A 15856-nucleotide genomic window follows, 5' to 3' on the forward strand; every position below is an offset into this window, starting at 1 on the left:
CATTTAAAGGCCTAAGTATTTACCTGGAAAGTTTCTAACACTTTATTCAGGAAATTTAGGACAGAGAACCTTGTGAAAGCACCTACCACAGTATCTGACATGTGCTAAATAGTAAATGTTTACTTGAAATTCAGCGAAATCTTTATTTTTATCAATATGAGCCTTATTTTCATAAATGATAGTAAATATTCTTTACTAAATAAATCATTTATTTACTGAATTTACTTTAATTCTATACACCTAAAATATTTCAGGGGTTGCTGAAAGCAGATTCAAATGTCCTCTTCAATTCTGTTTGTATACCCTTGAGTCTTTTTTGTTAATGAACAGTTTTAAAACCCTACCAAATGATTAACACAACTACCCCCTCAAAAAAAATCCAGCTCGTTACATAAATGCTATAAGTTATTCTTCATAGTAAGCTTCCACTTTTTAATTTATAAACAAACTTACAAAACATTACTATCAATTTTTTTGGATAGGAAGTGCTTTGAGAATTTTAAATTATAGATATGAATGTTTTTACTATCATGTAGGTCTTTTAAAAATCACATTTAAAAGACTACTTTCTGAATTTTTATATGATGTTTTGCATTATTTTGGCTTCAGAGTTAAAGTCTCATCATGTGAAAAAACATCATGTGAAAAAATTGTATCTTTTAACTTTTTTTTTTTTTTTTTTTTTGCTGTTTCATGAGGAGACCTGCTATCTTGGGTAACTGGAAAAGAACCATAAGGATACCTTTTCTTCTGCTAAGAATGTTACTGGGATGTGCATTTTATAACCTTGTTCTTAGGTTGCTTGTAAAAGATAAATAATGCCTTATCAGTAAATATCTGACCAAATGGAAGATATTCATGGTTATTGATGTTTTAAGTACTATAACCCTCTAATTCTACTACTGTTACTATATGATTAACAAAAATTACTGAAATAATTTTTAGAAAGCTATAAAACAAACTGATTTAAAGGCCCCTAAAAGTTTTAGTTTTAATGGGAAAGAACAGTTCGTTAATTTAGTGTCTCCTTTGAAGGCAGCACTGCCTTTAACTTTTTAAATATTTCTGTGAAACCTCATAGTTAATGTCAAAGACAGATAGGGAATTGAATAGAAGCAATATTTTAAGTTTTGTCATTAAAATTTGGTTAAATTTTTATCTGTATCTTTAAAAGAGAGATGAAAGTTTATATGCTAAGAATATATATGATGTAACCAACACAGCCTTGAGAATGGCTAGTATCAGAGATCTAGAAAACCTATACATTATATAGTAGTCTTAGTGTATTCTTGGTATAGGCAAAGATATCTTTTCAAACTTTTGCAAATTCATCCCATATGTTTCGGTTGTTCTTCTTCTAGACTTATCCAAGGGAAACTGAATCCATGTCTGCAATAGATATTTTTTCCTTTTACCACGGAAGTAACAAACATGACTTTTTGGGATTTTTTTTCCTCCAAATATTCTATTTTCATAATAGCAAAAGTACCTTGAAAATATTTAGTAAACCTACATTTTTTGGCACCAAGAAATGCCCTTGTAACTTTTCTTCTATGTACAGCATGTACACTGTATTTTCATTCTGTGAGCATCACCTCCATAGCCGGACTACACAGTTCATTTCAGTAACCCCACACACATGCGCATACACACACAATCACTCTGTAAAAGAGAGCAGGTGTCTGAAGACGGGTAACTTGTTTAGTGAACACGCAATTACATTGAAGCAGCTGAAGTGGGTTCAGCTAATACAGTTCCTTTAGTAAAATGTTAAGCGAAAGTTGACCACACTTTACATCACTTAAACTTCTTTCTGGCTTATGGCGTTAATTAGATTTGTTTTCATTAAGTATTTAATTATGGCGAGAAAAACAAGTTCAGTTTGCTGTCATCAGAACCTCTGCTTCCTGACCTGATCACCTGTACCAGTTCTTCCTGGTTTGCACATCTGATCTTTGAGCCGTTTTATATTTTTTTGTTTTGCTAACTTTCTAACTTCAGGTTTGGTTCTCTTTCCTTCAAGAAACAATTGAACTTTAGCGGGGAGCAGCAAAAGGGGGTTCTGGTGGGATCTATATGTCCTTTATTTGGGCTGACACATTACAATGAAAAACCCATTTTCTTCCTCATTTAAAAAAGGAGTTTTCAGTGCATTAATGGTCACAATCAACAAGTTGCTAAACTCTACTCCGGAGAAAATACAAGCAGTGTGATTGCCATTGTAAAAAATTTAAAGTATATTTTAACTCAGCTATATCAAAACTACAAGACCTATTTTATTATAGAATAAGTATTTTAAATGTTAATATATGCCTTTCAGCAAATAATTTTGGTAACCACAAAGGACACTCAAATTGTAAAAACAACAAAGGAAACAAAAACTGGCACGTAAAACCAACTTTAATGTGATTATTAACTGCAGGTTTTCTAAATTAAGGTCAGGGAGCCTCAGATTTCTTGCTTGTGAAGTAATATCATTCTCTTGCCTGAAAGGATGTAAAATGATGCTGCTTCCCTCCTGGTCACTAATCTCTTGCATTCTGGTTGTGATAACTGACTGATTGGAGATTTTCTGCCTGCTTGGAAAAGGCCCAGCTAGGCAGCAAAACAAAAGACAGGTGAATAGATTTAAACAGACTTTTATAATTAGCTTAGTCCACAGTAAGAGGTAAGAGATGTGTAGTTAAGTAAGCATCCCCATGTGCAAGTGAGAAAGAGAAGGGAAAATCATAAAATTCCCAATTGTATTTTATATAGCTACAGCTAGAGAGGAGATACTCTTGGGGGAATTTATGTTATGGTAGTTGTTCCAAAAATATGTAAGTGGGATCTTATTCAATAGAAGATAAGCTTTATGGTTTATCAATGAATTAAATATACAGTAATTATTTTGGCAAGTATATATATTACTGCTATTACTTTTAGAATTGGACTAGACCTACATGAGTTGTAAAGATGATAAGGACTGTCACACTGTCCTCTTAACCAGGCTTCCTGCTACAGCACTTGTCTTGGTCTGAGCCTGACCTCATCATACTCTGGTCCCTCCTCTCCTCCTTCACTTCCTCAATCTCAAAACCTTTAAAGATACTTAAATTTTAGAAAGAAATAGGCCCTTTATGCCATACTTCTTGCTAGGTGAGTCACAGGCTAATCTAATAACCAATTTTCAAAGTAATATTAATAAGTGATAAAAATGTGTTACCAAAATCTGTTTCTCTCTCCCTTTCTCTCTCTCTCTCTCTCACCCTTGTATTTTAATAGGAGCCTTTAGGTTCTTATCCCAAGTATATGAATGATTGGAGTGAGAATTTCATGCAACTTGATTGCCTGTTTAAAGAAAAGAGAAGACAGTAGTAGGACCGTTCGGTGTCCATCAGAGAAAAAATTACATAATTAATTGCTTAATCTGTCTATTGACTTGGTTAGAGTTTTACTATAATAGAGTTTTGCCCGACTTCTAGGGCAAAGGTTGATAGATCTGAATTCCATGTCACCATTTCTGTCTCAGCCTTGAACAATATCACACGTAAAACAGGATGATAAACTATATATTCACTACGTGAGAATATTGCAAAAATCAGTTAAGAGACCAAATCAACATTTTTAACTGTTTTAAGTAATATTGATTATTCCATCATTCATTTTCATAGTACATTTTTCAAAACATTTAAATACTCATTGTTTTACTTGCTCTTCACAACAGCATGGTGAGACAGTAGGCAGCCATTTATCCCCATTTTACAGTTGAATACACTGCTGCTGGGAGGTTTGTTCAAGGTGACACAAGTACTAGAATTGAGACAACACCAGGCATTTTGGTTCCTCATCTAATATGTTCCTATCACTACTTAATGCTGTTTTATTACTGTGTGTATGAAAAACACTTCAAATGTGTCTAGAGACTTTTTATCATTAGGCCTTTCTTGGTAAAACTATGTTCATAGAAAAAAAACTTTTAAAAATATACTCACGAAAAATTTTTCTCATAAGCCATAATAAAAAATTGTTTCTATAAACATTTTGTCATATCATCTAGACTTTAGTCTTCCTCTATAGGCATGAATATACATAATTTTAACTATTAATCAGTATCCTGTCCTTTTCACTTCACTATGAAACATGAGCTACTCTTCATGACAGTGAGAGCCACTTCATTTTTCTAAACACTTACAGAATATTTTATGTTGTCTTGATATAATTAAGGAGTGTCCTGCTGATTGTCATTTAAATTGCTTCCTTTTTTGCTATTTTACTGGATTGTCTTTTTTTTTCCTTCATCCATCTTTCCACTTATTTCTGTTTTCTTAGCTTGTATTCCGAGAAGTAGAACTGCTTGGTTCAAGAATATGGATGTTTTTAGAACTTTTGATGGCTCTAAAATTGGCCTCCAGAGAGGTTATCACAATATACAGTGCCACTGGTAGTATACAAGAGAGGTCACTTCCTCACAATCTCACAAACACTGAATGTTATTTTTTGTTTTTCATCATTGCCTGTCAGGTGAAAAGTGCTACAGCACTGATTTTTGTAACTTGCCTCCTTACATTTTGGTCTTATTTCAAATGAAGTTTGTGTTAATTCATTAGAATTTTAGGATAGACAGTCCTATTGCCTGCAAATACTTTGCCACTTTCTTTATAGCTTTCCTTTTTTTTAAAGTTTATTTATTTATTTTTAGTGATCTCTACCCCCCAGCATGGGGCTCAAACTCACAGCCCTGAGATGAAGAGTCACGTGCTCTACTGACTGAGCCAGCCACGCACTTCTGTATCTTACTTGATTGTATTACCTAGCTATTCCAGAGAAATATATTACAGTAATAGTGATTAGTGCAGACTTTTTTGCACATTATAATAAGAAAACCTAATGTTTGGCCATTAATTTTAGTATTAGTCATTGATGAGACATATATTATTATATTTTCTTAAGGTTTTCCCATTCTCATTCATTACAGTTGTGCTCAGGGATAGATATGAAAATTTAACAATGGGTTTTTTTTTTTAACATATATCAACATGATCGTGCAATTTTTCTCATGATCTAATGAGGATGAATATATTATCAAGGCCTCTTCTTTGTATTTTCAAGGCAAACTTCACTTGGTCATATAATACTATGCTTTAATAAACAGCTGTATTTAATTTATTAAGAATTTATTTAAAATTCTTGCGCTTATATATGTAAGAATATTGTAGAATTTTTGATGTTTTGTTAATAGGATATCTGTAGATAGGGTTATACCAGTCTTCTAGAATTAGTTTATTATACCAGCCTTCTAGCATCTATAGAGTCAGGACAGTATTACACTCATAAAACAGAGGAAAAAGGAAAGGATGCTGTGGAAAAAGAATCAGAACAAAAATAAGTATTCAAATAAATGAAGTAGAATGGCTGAAAGTTATCAGGAAAATCTCCTATGGAGCAAAATTTTTAAAAATGTTAAAAATATTAAAATATTATAGAAAAGCTAAGAAATACAGGGAATCAATCTAAGAGGTCCAAACCTGATTAAAAGTTCCAGTGAGAGAGAGAGAGGAAAGAGATGCAAGAACATTATTCAATAAATAATACAAATGAAGTTTTCCAGGGATCAATTTGTAAAAGCCTGAGACTAATTTGTAAGAACCTTCCAAAGTCAAGTAACATACATGGAAAAGATCCTGGAAAAAATTTATGAACACTGAGACTACACAGATGATCTTTAAAGCTTCTAGGGAGAAGAAACATCCAAATAAGACCAATCAGAGTGACATCAGATTGCTTAGCAACACTAGGTTCTGGGAGACAAAGGAACAATGGCTTCACCATTCTGAGGAGAAATAGTTCTGAATCTAGAACAAACCAAGTGTGATGGGAAATAGATGAGGCAAGGATGCAGTCTTTCTTGCAAAGTTCCCAGAGATTGTACTCTAGTAAAACAAGCAAAACTGAATAAAATTTAAAAAGAGAAAGATGTGGAATCCAGTCCAATGAACAGAAATCCCAAGACCCCACAGTGTTGATACAATAGGCCAAAAGTGCAATATATCCACACTGAAGTAGGAGAACGAAGGATTGTGTGAGAGCAACCCTTGAAGAAAGGGAGATTTTATAGACTAGATAGTATGGCTGAAAACTTTAAAAAATGTACATATATGAAAAAAAGGCAACCAGAAACTCTATAAACAATAGAAAACCATACAAAAAAGGCATAGTCCAAATTTAAGTATATTAGACAGTAGGATAATACAGCAAAAACAATTTGATATTGAGAACATTGTCCTTTGAGGGTACAAGGAGTGTGTCCACAGCATAGTGCTTGTCTCTACAGTAATATTTACCAGATCATAATTTGTAAGATCCTACAAAATGGCCTTTCATATTTTAAACATTTTATGTGTTTTACAGATGGTTTTCCAATTTTTAAAATCAACAAATTGTAGAAGACTATGGCAAGTTGCCCAGCAACAGTTTGTTCAAGTCCCCCAAAGCTCTGCTCTGGCTAGGTTACTAATTTCTTTTCAGAGGAACATAATTGAAATAATGTGTGTTCGTAGGAGCTCTTATTCACTTTTCCCTTCAGCTGAGCTGGAATGCCAAATTTGCCTGCAACCAAGTTACAACCATGCAGGTAAAGACAGTTGCCCTAAAGATGATGGAGGCACACAGTAGAAAGAGCCTGAGTGTATGGAGTAAAAGGAAAATCGTAGATAGTGACAAGTGCTATAAAGAAAAATGAAGCAGAGTAAGAAGTTAGAGACTGAATGGAATTGCAATTAAAAATGGGGTTCTGAGGAAAGTCTCTCAAAAAGGTAATATTTGACCAGGGACACAATGCAAGTGAAGGAGCAAAGCTGCCTGAGAAAGTATTCCGGTAGAGGAACCCGCACTTACAAAAGCTCTGAGACAAGATCATGCTTGGGGTGTGCAGAGTCTAGCATTGAGGTCAATATGGCTGACAAAGAGTAAGTAGGAGGGGATTATAGACGATGAGAGCAAGAGGCAATGGAGGACCAGGCTATATAGAACCTTCCTGGCCACAATAAAGATTGTGGATTTTACTCTGAGTGAGATGGTTAAAGCACTGGAAATTTTTGAGCAAAGGAGTGCAAGATCTAAATGGGTCGTTCTGACTGCTCTGTGGAGAAGACACTGTGGCAGGCAAAGTATGCAAGCAGGGAGGCAGGCTAAGTAAGATGCTATTTCAGTTCTTGCAAAAGATGATGGTAGTTTGGACCAAGGGTTAGGAGGAGGTGGGAAAAAGAGGCTGAACTCAAGATATAATATACTAAAGCATGTTGTTTAATATATGTACAGTATAAACTGTAACAGAACTCTGAACAGAAATTATTGACTCTGGATGTAGGGTATGTTGCTTTTCATCATAAGCCCTTGTTGTATACTTTTTTTTTTTAACTATGAACATAAATTACCTTGATTTTTAACACTACTTTTAAAAATCTAAGGCAACAGAATATGTTACTTTTAATATTTTTCATATCGGTATATATAGGCCTACCTCATTCTTAATTTGTTTTAGTTATAAAAGCTTTATTGATTTACAGAAGTAGGAAAATCAATCCTAAAATTCGTATGGAACTACAAAGGACACCAAATAGCCAAAACAATCTTGAGAAAGAAGAACAAAGCTGGAGGTGTCACACTTCCTGATTTCAAAATATAAAGCTACAGTAATCAAAACAGTGTGGTACTAGCAAAAAGGAGACAAATGGACAATGGAACAGAATAGAGAACCTGAAGTAAATTCACACATATACGGTCAACTGATCCTCAACAAGGGTGCCAACTATACACAATAAGGCAAGGATAGTCTCTTCAGCAATGATGTTGGGAAAACTGGATATGCACATGTAGAAGAATGAAATTGGATTCTTACACTATGTCTTACACTATGCAAAGTCAACTCAAAGTGGATTAAAGAGTTAAATGTAAGACCTAAAACTAAAACTCCTGGAATAGGGGAAAGCATCACGACATTGGTCTTGCAGTGATTTCATTGATATGACAGCAAAAGCTCAATCAATAAAAACAAAAATAAACAAGTGGGACCATATCAAACTTAAAAGTTCTGCACAGCAAAGAAAACAGTCAACAGAATGAGAAGGTAACCTATGGAGTGGGAGAAAATATTTGCAAACCTTATATCTGATAAGTGATTAATTTCTAAAATATATATGGTCTCCTACAACTAAAAGCCAAAACATCTGCATTACTTGTAAAGGTAATCAGGAAGTTAATGGAAGGCCCTCTTTTAAACCTTTAAGATGAACTCTATTATTTCTTGTATTTTTCTCTCCAGAGAATCCATAGAAAAATTTAAAGACATTGAAGAAATAAGAATGAACAGCACTGCTTTCTACCAGTTGGAAACATTTTTCAGGTGGTTTATTTAATATTCAGATAACAGAGTGCCCTTTATACTTGAAGGGTACAGTAGTTCTCAGTCATAGTGAGTGCTCAATTGAGTTGGCCAAAATTAAATACTACTGAATGAAAATAATGAACTTTGGTTACATAATTTTTATTATTAGAGTAATACTTTAAATGTCATCAAATCAGCCAGAATTTGAAAAATAGGACTTGAGATTATCACTAGTAGTCAACATTTATTTTCTGAGTTAGCTGAGGATGCCAGGAATTGAGCATACACTTTATACAGCTCAGAAAATTAGAAAATCCCTCTGTATATTGAGTAGAAATATGCCACCATATAACTCTCCACTGATCCTAATTGGACCTTAGGGAATATAATTTTCATTTTGCTAATTTAATATGAAACTATTTTAGATTTTTTTGTCCATTCCACCCTATCCCATATGTCCCAGATTTGATTATAGAGCCCCTATTTCATAAGAATTTTAAAGATAAAATTAGGTATACCTATATTAAGAAAAAGGATTATAAAATGTTTTCTACTTGGAATCAGAAGATGATAAAACAAATTTTCCTACAACTCTACAATTTGTATAGCTGTTAAAACACATATAGCAAGAGTGTTATCCACACGCCTACCTTAGACAGTAGCCCACAATATTATTTGTTCAGATACTGAGGAAGAAGAGAAGCCTCATCTGTGTGAGACCTACATAGAAATATATGTCTTCTCCCAAGAGACAGCTAGAAAAAAGTCTTGAATATAGCTTGACACAACCTGCCTTTAAGTCAGAGACCATATCTTCTACAATTGCAGATGATATAAAAGCAGAATGAGTAAGTGAAATCTTCATTATGGAATATGTGAGAATAATAAGACTAAACATTCAAGACTAAATTGGCACATGTTATTGAAGTCATCTAGATCTAAAGGAGAGAAATAGATTTGGTGATAACCATGTCACCTCCAGTGTCATCTCTGTTTACAGATGACATGATATTATATATAGAAAACCCCAAGGACTCCACCAAAAAAACAAAAAACAAAAAAAACCAACCTGTTAGAACTAAGAAACTATTTCAGTAAAGTTGCAGGATACAAAATCAATATACAAAATTCAGTTGCATATCTATATACAAACAACATAATATCAGAAGAAGATATTAAAACAATTACATCTACAATAGCATCCAAAAAATAAAACACTAGGAATAAATTTAACCAGGAAGATGAAAGACCTGCATGCTAAAAACTATAAAACATGATGAAAGATGTTCTGTACTCATGGATTGGAAGACTGTTATTAAAATGTCCATACTACCCAAAGCAATCTACAGATCCAGTATAATCCCAGTCAATTCCCATGGCGTTTTTCACAGAAATAAAACAATCCCAAAATTTGTATGAAACCCCAAAAGAACACCAATAGCCAAAATAATCTTAAGAAGAGCAAAGCTAGACACATCACACTTTCAATATCAAACTTTATTATAAAGCTGTAGTAATCAAAACAGTATGGTACAAGCATAAAAACATACACGCCAATCAATGGAACAGAATAGAGTCCACAAATAAACCCACACATATAAGGTCAACTAATCTTTGACAAAGAATATACAATGGGGAGAGAACAGTCCCTTCAATAAATGGTGCTGGGTAAACTGAACAGCACATGCAAAAGAATGAAATTGGATTCCTACACAAAAATTAACTCAAAATGGATTAAGGACTTTAACATAAGACCTGAAACCATAAAACTCCTAAAAGAAAACAAAGAGGGTAAGCCCCTTGACATCAATCTTAGTGATGATTTTTTGGATTTAACACCAAAAGCAAAAGCAACAAAAGCAAAAGTAAACAAGTGGGACTACATCAAACTAAAAAGCTTCTGCACAGCAAGGAAACCATCAACAACATAAAAAGGAAACCTATGGAATAGGAGAAAATATTTGCAAACCACATATCCAATAATGAGTTAATATTTATATAAGGAACTGCTACAATGCAATAGCAAAAAAAGAAAGAAAATGCAACTAAAAACTGGGCAAAAGAACTAGATGTTTTTTCAAAGAAGATATATAAATGGCTAACAGGTATATGAAAAGGTGCTCAATACACTAATCATCAAGGAAATATAAATCAAAACCACAATGAGACATCACACCTGTTAGGATGGCTATTATCAAAAAGACAAGACATGCTGGTGAAGATGTGGAGAAAAGCAAACAGTTGTACACTATTGGTGAGAATGTAAACTAGTACAGCCTCTATGGAAGACAGCATAGTATAGAAGTTCCTCAAAAAGTTAAACATAGAGCTACTATAGGACCCAGCAATTGCCCTACTAGGTATTTATCCAAAGGATACAAACATAGTGATTGGTGCACATGCACCCCTAGGTTTATAGCAGCAATTCCACAATAGCCAAAATATAGAAAGAGCCCATATGTCCGTCAACAGATGAATGGATAAAGAAGATGTGGTGTACGCGCAAGCGCGTGCGTGCACACACACACACACACAGTGGAATATTACTCAGCCATCAAAAATAATGAAATCTTGCCATTTGCAATGACATGGATGGAACTAGAGGGTATTATGCCAAATGAAATAAGTCAGAGAAAGACAAATACCATATGATTTCATTCATATGTGGAATTTAAGAAACAAACCAGGTGAACATAGGGGAAGGAAAGAAAAAATAAAATGAGAGTTGAGAGGGAAGCAAACCATAAGAGACACTGAACTCTAGGAAATAAACTGAGGGTTCCTGGAGGGGAGGTGGGTGGGGGGGAGGGGATAATTGGGTGATGGGCATTAAGGAGGGCACTTAATGAGCACTAGGTGTTATATGCAACTGATGAATCACTAAATTCTACCTCTGAAACTAATTTTTTTAAAAAAATACTATTAGGGGGGAAAAAAGTCAAACTCATAGGAACAAATCATAGAAAAGTAGTTGCCAGGGGCTGGAGGGTAGGGAAAACAGGGAGAGCTTGGTAAAAGGATACAAACTTTCAGTTATAAGCTGAATAAGGTCTGAGAATCTAATGTATAACATGGTGACTATAGTTGATAGCACTGGGGTATATAATTAAAATTTGCTAAGAGAGTGGAACTTAAATGTTCTCACCAAAGTGGGGGGGGGGATAAATGTATGAGGTGATAAATATGTTAATTAGCTCAGTAGGGGGAATTCTTTCAGTGTGTATAAATATAAAATTATCATGTTGTGCACATTAAATATCTTACAGTTTTATTACAATTTTGTCAACTATATCTAAAAAACAAAACAAAAACAAAAAAATGGACATCCATGTAATTGAAGTCATCTAGATCCATAGGAAAAAATTGGATTTGGCGATGACCATATTCACTGAAAGATGATTTTCATTTCCTGAAGTGACATGCTATCATACTCAAGGCACCCTGGCCATTAAGCCTTATATTAGACCATCACTTGTTTAGAAATATCTTTGTCTGCTTAGAATCATAAATAATATGCTGGGGATGACAAACTTGCCCCAAAAACAAATATTTTGTGATTATTGCCATATACATCCTTTCTCCTGAGATAAAAAACAAATGAAAAGAAGAGAAATTCTCAAGAAAAAAGGATCCTTTGCAGTTCTCATTGTGATACAATTATTTTATGACACCAGGAAATAAGAAGTTGACAAAGAGACCAGAATATTAAAAGAATTACTTTACCACATAGAATTGGAAAATTAACCAGTTGTGCTTTGCTTTTTTCTAGTAAGTTCTACGTTGCCTTTTAAGTGGGAGGAAAGTGTGGTTCAAAGATGACTGTGGTGACATCCCATTAGTTTCATTGTTTGATGCTGAAGATCTAAGGATTCAGATTATAGCAGCTATTTGTTTTGTATGGTAGACCAGATTTTGATAAATACTGTATTCAGAATTCTCTGTCAGTACAAGGAGTAACTAACCAGGTATTCTCAAACCAATTCACCAATACCTTCTCTGGAAGGAGCCCTCCTGAAGTCAAAACAAATATCAAACACTGACCTCAGAAACTTTCCTTCAAAGGAGCCACAATTTGATTTGACTTGTTTGTTGAGCAATTTATGCCCGAGGGCATTTTACAAACAGTAGAGCATCTGTCAGCAATTACTGGTGCTTAGCATTCAGTGTGGTCAGATAAAGAGAGGAAGGGAGTCCTGCAAATACCACTATCATCCAAAATTACTAGGCCTATCCATACCTGCACATCTCTGAGGAGCAACATCAGAGGCTTAACATTGTAGGGGACAGAGGCACATAGACTTCACTAAAATAATGGAGCCACCCACTGAACAAACATGCAAGTAACAGTAAGTGTGATGGGGTGTGAGTATTGGGGGGACAGGAAAGGGAAATCAGTAACCAGAAGTGCCGCCACTTTAGAATATTATAAATAATGAGCCTTGGGGACACCTGGCTGGCTCAGTCAAAACAGCATGTGACTCTTGATCTCAAGTCATGAGTTTGGGCCCCAAATTGGATGTAGAGATTACTAAAAAGATAATAATAAACTTTAGAAAAAAATAATGAGCCATGGAAAGAACCAAGAAACCATGAAAACAGAAGGCAACAGAAACTGCCCATGAGAATGACCAGATGTAGATTTAACAGAAAAAGAGTTCAAAGTAGCCAATATAAATATGTTTACAGAACTAAAGGAAAGGAAAGCATGATTAAAGAAACAAAGGAAGGTATGACAAGAGTGTTACGTCATACAGAAATATCAAGAAAGAGATAGAAATTATTTTGAAAAAGAAACAAGTGGTAATTCTGGAGTTGTATAAAAACTGAAATTTTTAAAAATTCACTAGAGGCTAGACTCCACAGTAAATTTGAACTGACGGAGGAAAGAATTAGCAAACTTGAAGATAGGTCCATGTAGACTATTCAAGCTGAAAAATGAGGGGAAAAATAAAAATAAACAGAGCTTCAGAGAAATATGAGATACCATGAAGCACATCAACATACGCATAATGGGAGTACTGGAAGTACAGAAAAGAAAAAATATCCAAAGAATAATGGGTAAAAACTTCCCAAATTTTTTGGAAAACACTAGCCTATATATACATAGGAAGCTTGGCGAATTTGAGTAGGAAAACCTTAGATAACCACAAAAGGCACATATTATTAAAATTCTGAAAGACAAAAATAAGGAGAAAATCTTGAAAGCAGCAAGAGAAAAATGACTCATCATTTATAAGAGAACCCCTCCCCCACATACCCAATAAGATTAACAGCTAACTTCTCAGCAGAAGCAATAGAGGCCAGAATGCAGTGGAATAACATATTCAGAGTGCTCAAAGAAAAATCTGCCAACCAAGAATCCTATACCTAGCAAAACTATTTTTCAAAAAATGAGGGCCAAATTTGTTCAAGATGAACAAAAATTGAAGTCATTCAGTCTGGAAGTGATCCCATGCAGTAATTCAAATCCACATGAAAAAACAAAAAGCACTAGTAAAGATAATTAGGTAATTATAAAAGACAATTAGAAATGCTTATTTTGTCCCTCCTAAGTCATTTAAAAAGCAATTATATAATAGATATATAATGCTTTGTTTGGCCTATTACATATAGAAAGATGATATATGTATAATATATTTGCCTATAAGAGCACAAAGGAGATAGGTGGGAGCAAAGCTGTATTGGGCTGAGTAAACTACTACAGATGATAAAGTAATAAGTACGACAATGTATTGTTGGATTTATAACATGAATAAATACAATATATATAATGATTATACCACAGTTTGGAGGGAAAGGAATAGAGCTGTATAGAAATAATGTATATTTTTATCACTGGAATTAAGCTAGTATAGATCTGAGGCTGATTTTCATAAGTTAAGATGTATATGATAAACCCTGGAACTTCTAAAAAAAAAAAAAACACAAGAGAATAGTAAAAAAAAATCATTAAATTAAAATGCTACACTAGAAAATATTCACTTATACAAAAGAAAACAGTAATAAAGGACTAGAGGAACAAAAGAGTCAGAAGATAAAAAAGGAAAAAGTAAAATGACAGGCATACATTCAGCTATATCAATAATAACATTAAGTGTAAATGGATTAAACAATCCAAAGAGAGATTGGCAGACCGGATTTTTAAAAAATCATGATCTATCTGTATACAGTCTACATGAGACATCCTTTAGATTCAAAGAGAAATAAAATGAAAGAAAAGGATAGGAAAAGATAATATCATGCAAATAGCAACCATAAGAAAGCTAGGGTGGCTATACAAATATCAGACAAAATATACTTAAAATAAAAAGTTACCAGAGATAAAAAGGGACATTTTATAAGGATTAAAAGGCCAACCCAGAAAAATATAAGTTATAAACATATGCACCTAACAACAGCACCAAAATACATTAAACAAAACCTGACATAAATGATAAAAGAGGTGCCTGGCTGGCTCCGTCAGTAGAGCATGAAACTCTTGATCTCAGGATCATGAGTTTGAGCCCCATGTTAGGTGTAGAGATTACTTAAAAATAATAAAATATCTGAAAGAAAGGAAAAAAGGAAGGGAAAGAAATAATTCAATAATAATGGTTGGAAGCTTCGATAACCCCACTTTCAGTAGCGTGAGAACTAGACAGGAGATCAACAGGAAGACTTGAACAATACAATAAACCAAGTAGACCTAACATATCTGTAGAACACTTTATCCAGCAAGAGAATATATGTTCAAGTATGCATGAGACATATTCTAGGAACTTTAAACAAAAGTTTAAACAGATGGAAGTAATACAAAGTATGTGCTCTGATCCCAAAGGAATGAAGTTAGAAATAAGTTTATGGGGGAAAAAGCTGGGAAAATCAACACATATGTTAAAATTAAACAGCAGACTCCTAAATAACCAATAAGCCAAAAAAGAAATTACGAGGGGAATCAAAATTCTTGAACATGAATTGAAATGAAGACATAACACACCAAAACTTAGGTAATGCAGCTAATGCAGTTCATACAGGGAAAATTATAGCTTTAAATGCCTTTATTAAGAAAGAAGAAGGGGGGCGCTTGGGTGGCTCAGTTAATAAGCATCCAACTCTTCATTCTGACTCAGGTCATGATCTCGGGGTCATGGGATCAAGCCCCAAGTTAAGCTCGGCACTAGAGCCCTACCCCACCCCCCACCCCCCGAAAGAAAGAAAAGAAAGAGAAGAGAAAAGAAAGAAAAGAAAAGAAAAGGAAAAGAAAAGAAAAGAGGGGCGTCTGGGTGGCTCAGGTGGTTGAGTGACTGACTTGATCTTAGCTCAGGTCTTAATCTCAGGGTCATGGAGTTCAAGCCCCATATTGGACTTCATGCTGGGCATGGAGCCTACTTAAACAAAAGAAAGAAGAAAGATCCTAAATCAGTAATCTAACCTTCCACCTTAAGGCACTGGGGGGGGGAGGGGGGAATACTAAACTAAAAACAAGCAGAGGAAAGGAAATAACAAGTAGAA

The 15856-nt window shown here is 34.2% G+C and overlaps 1 protein-coding gene across 2 annotated transcripts in view; it reads left to right on the forward strand.

The window, feature by feature from the left end:
* DNAJC1 (DnaJ heat shock protein family (Hsp40) member C1) overlaps window positions 1-15856 on the forward strand; it is a 208207-nt gene that overhangs the window by 181466 nt on the left and 10885 nt on the right. The gene's annotated exons all lie outside the window — the stretch shown is intronic.

The sequence above is a fragment of the Ursus americanus genome, chromosome 31 (assembly GCF_024610735.1).
Source record: "Ursus americanus isolate L20-20 chromosome 31, mUrsAme1.1.p, whole genome shotgun sequence".
Classification (NCBI taxonomy): domain Eukaryota; kingdom Metazoa; phylum Chordata; class Mammalia; order Carnivora; family Ursidae; genus Ursus; species Ursus americanus.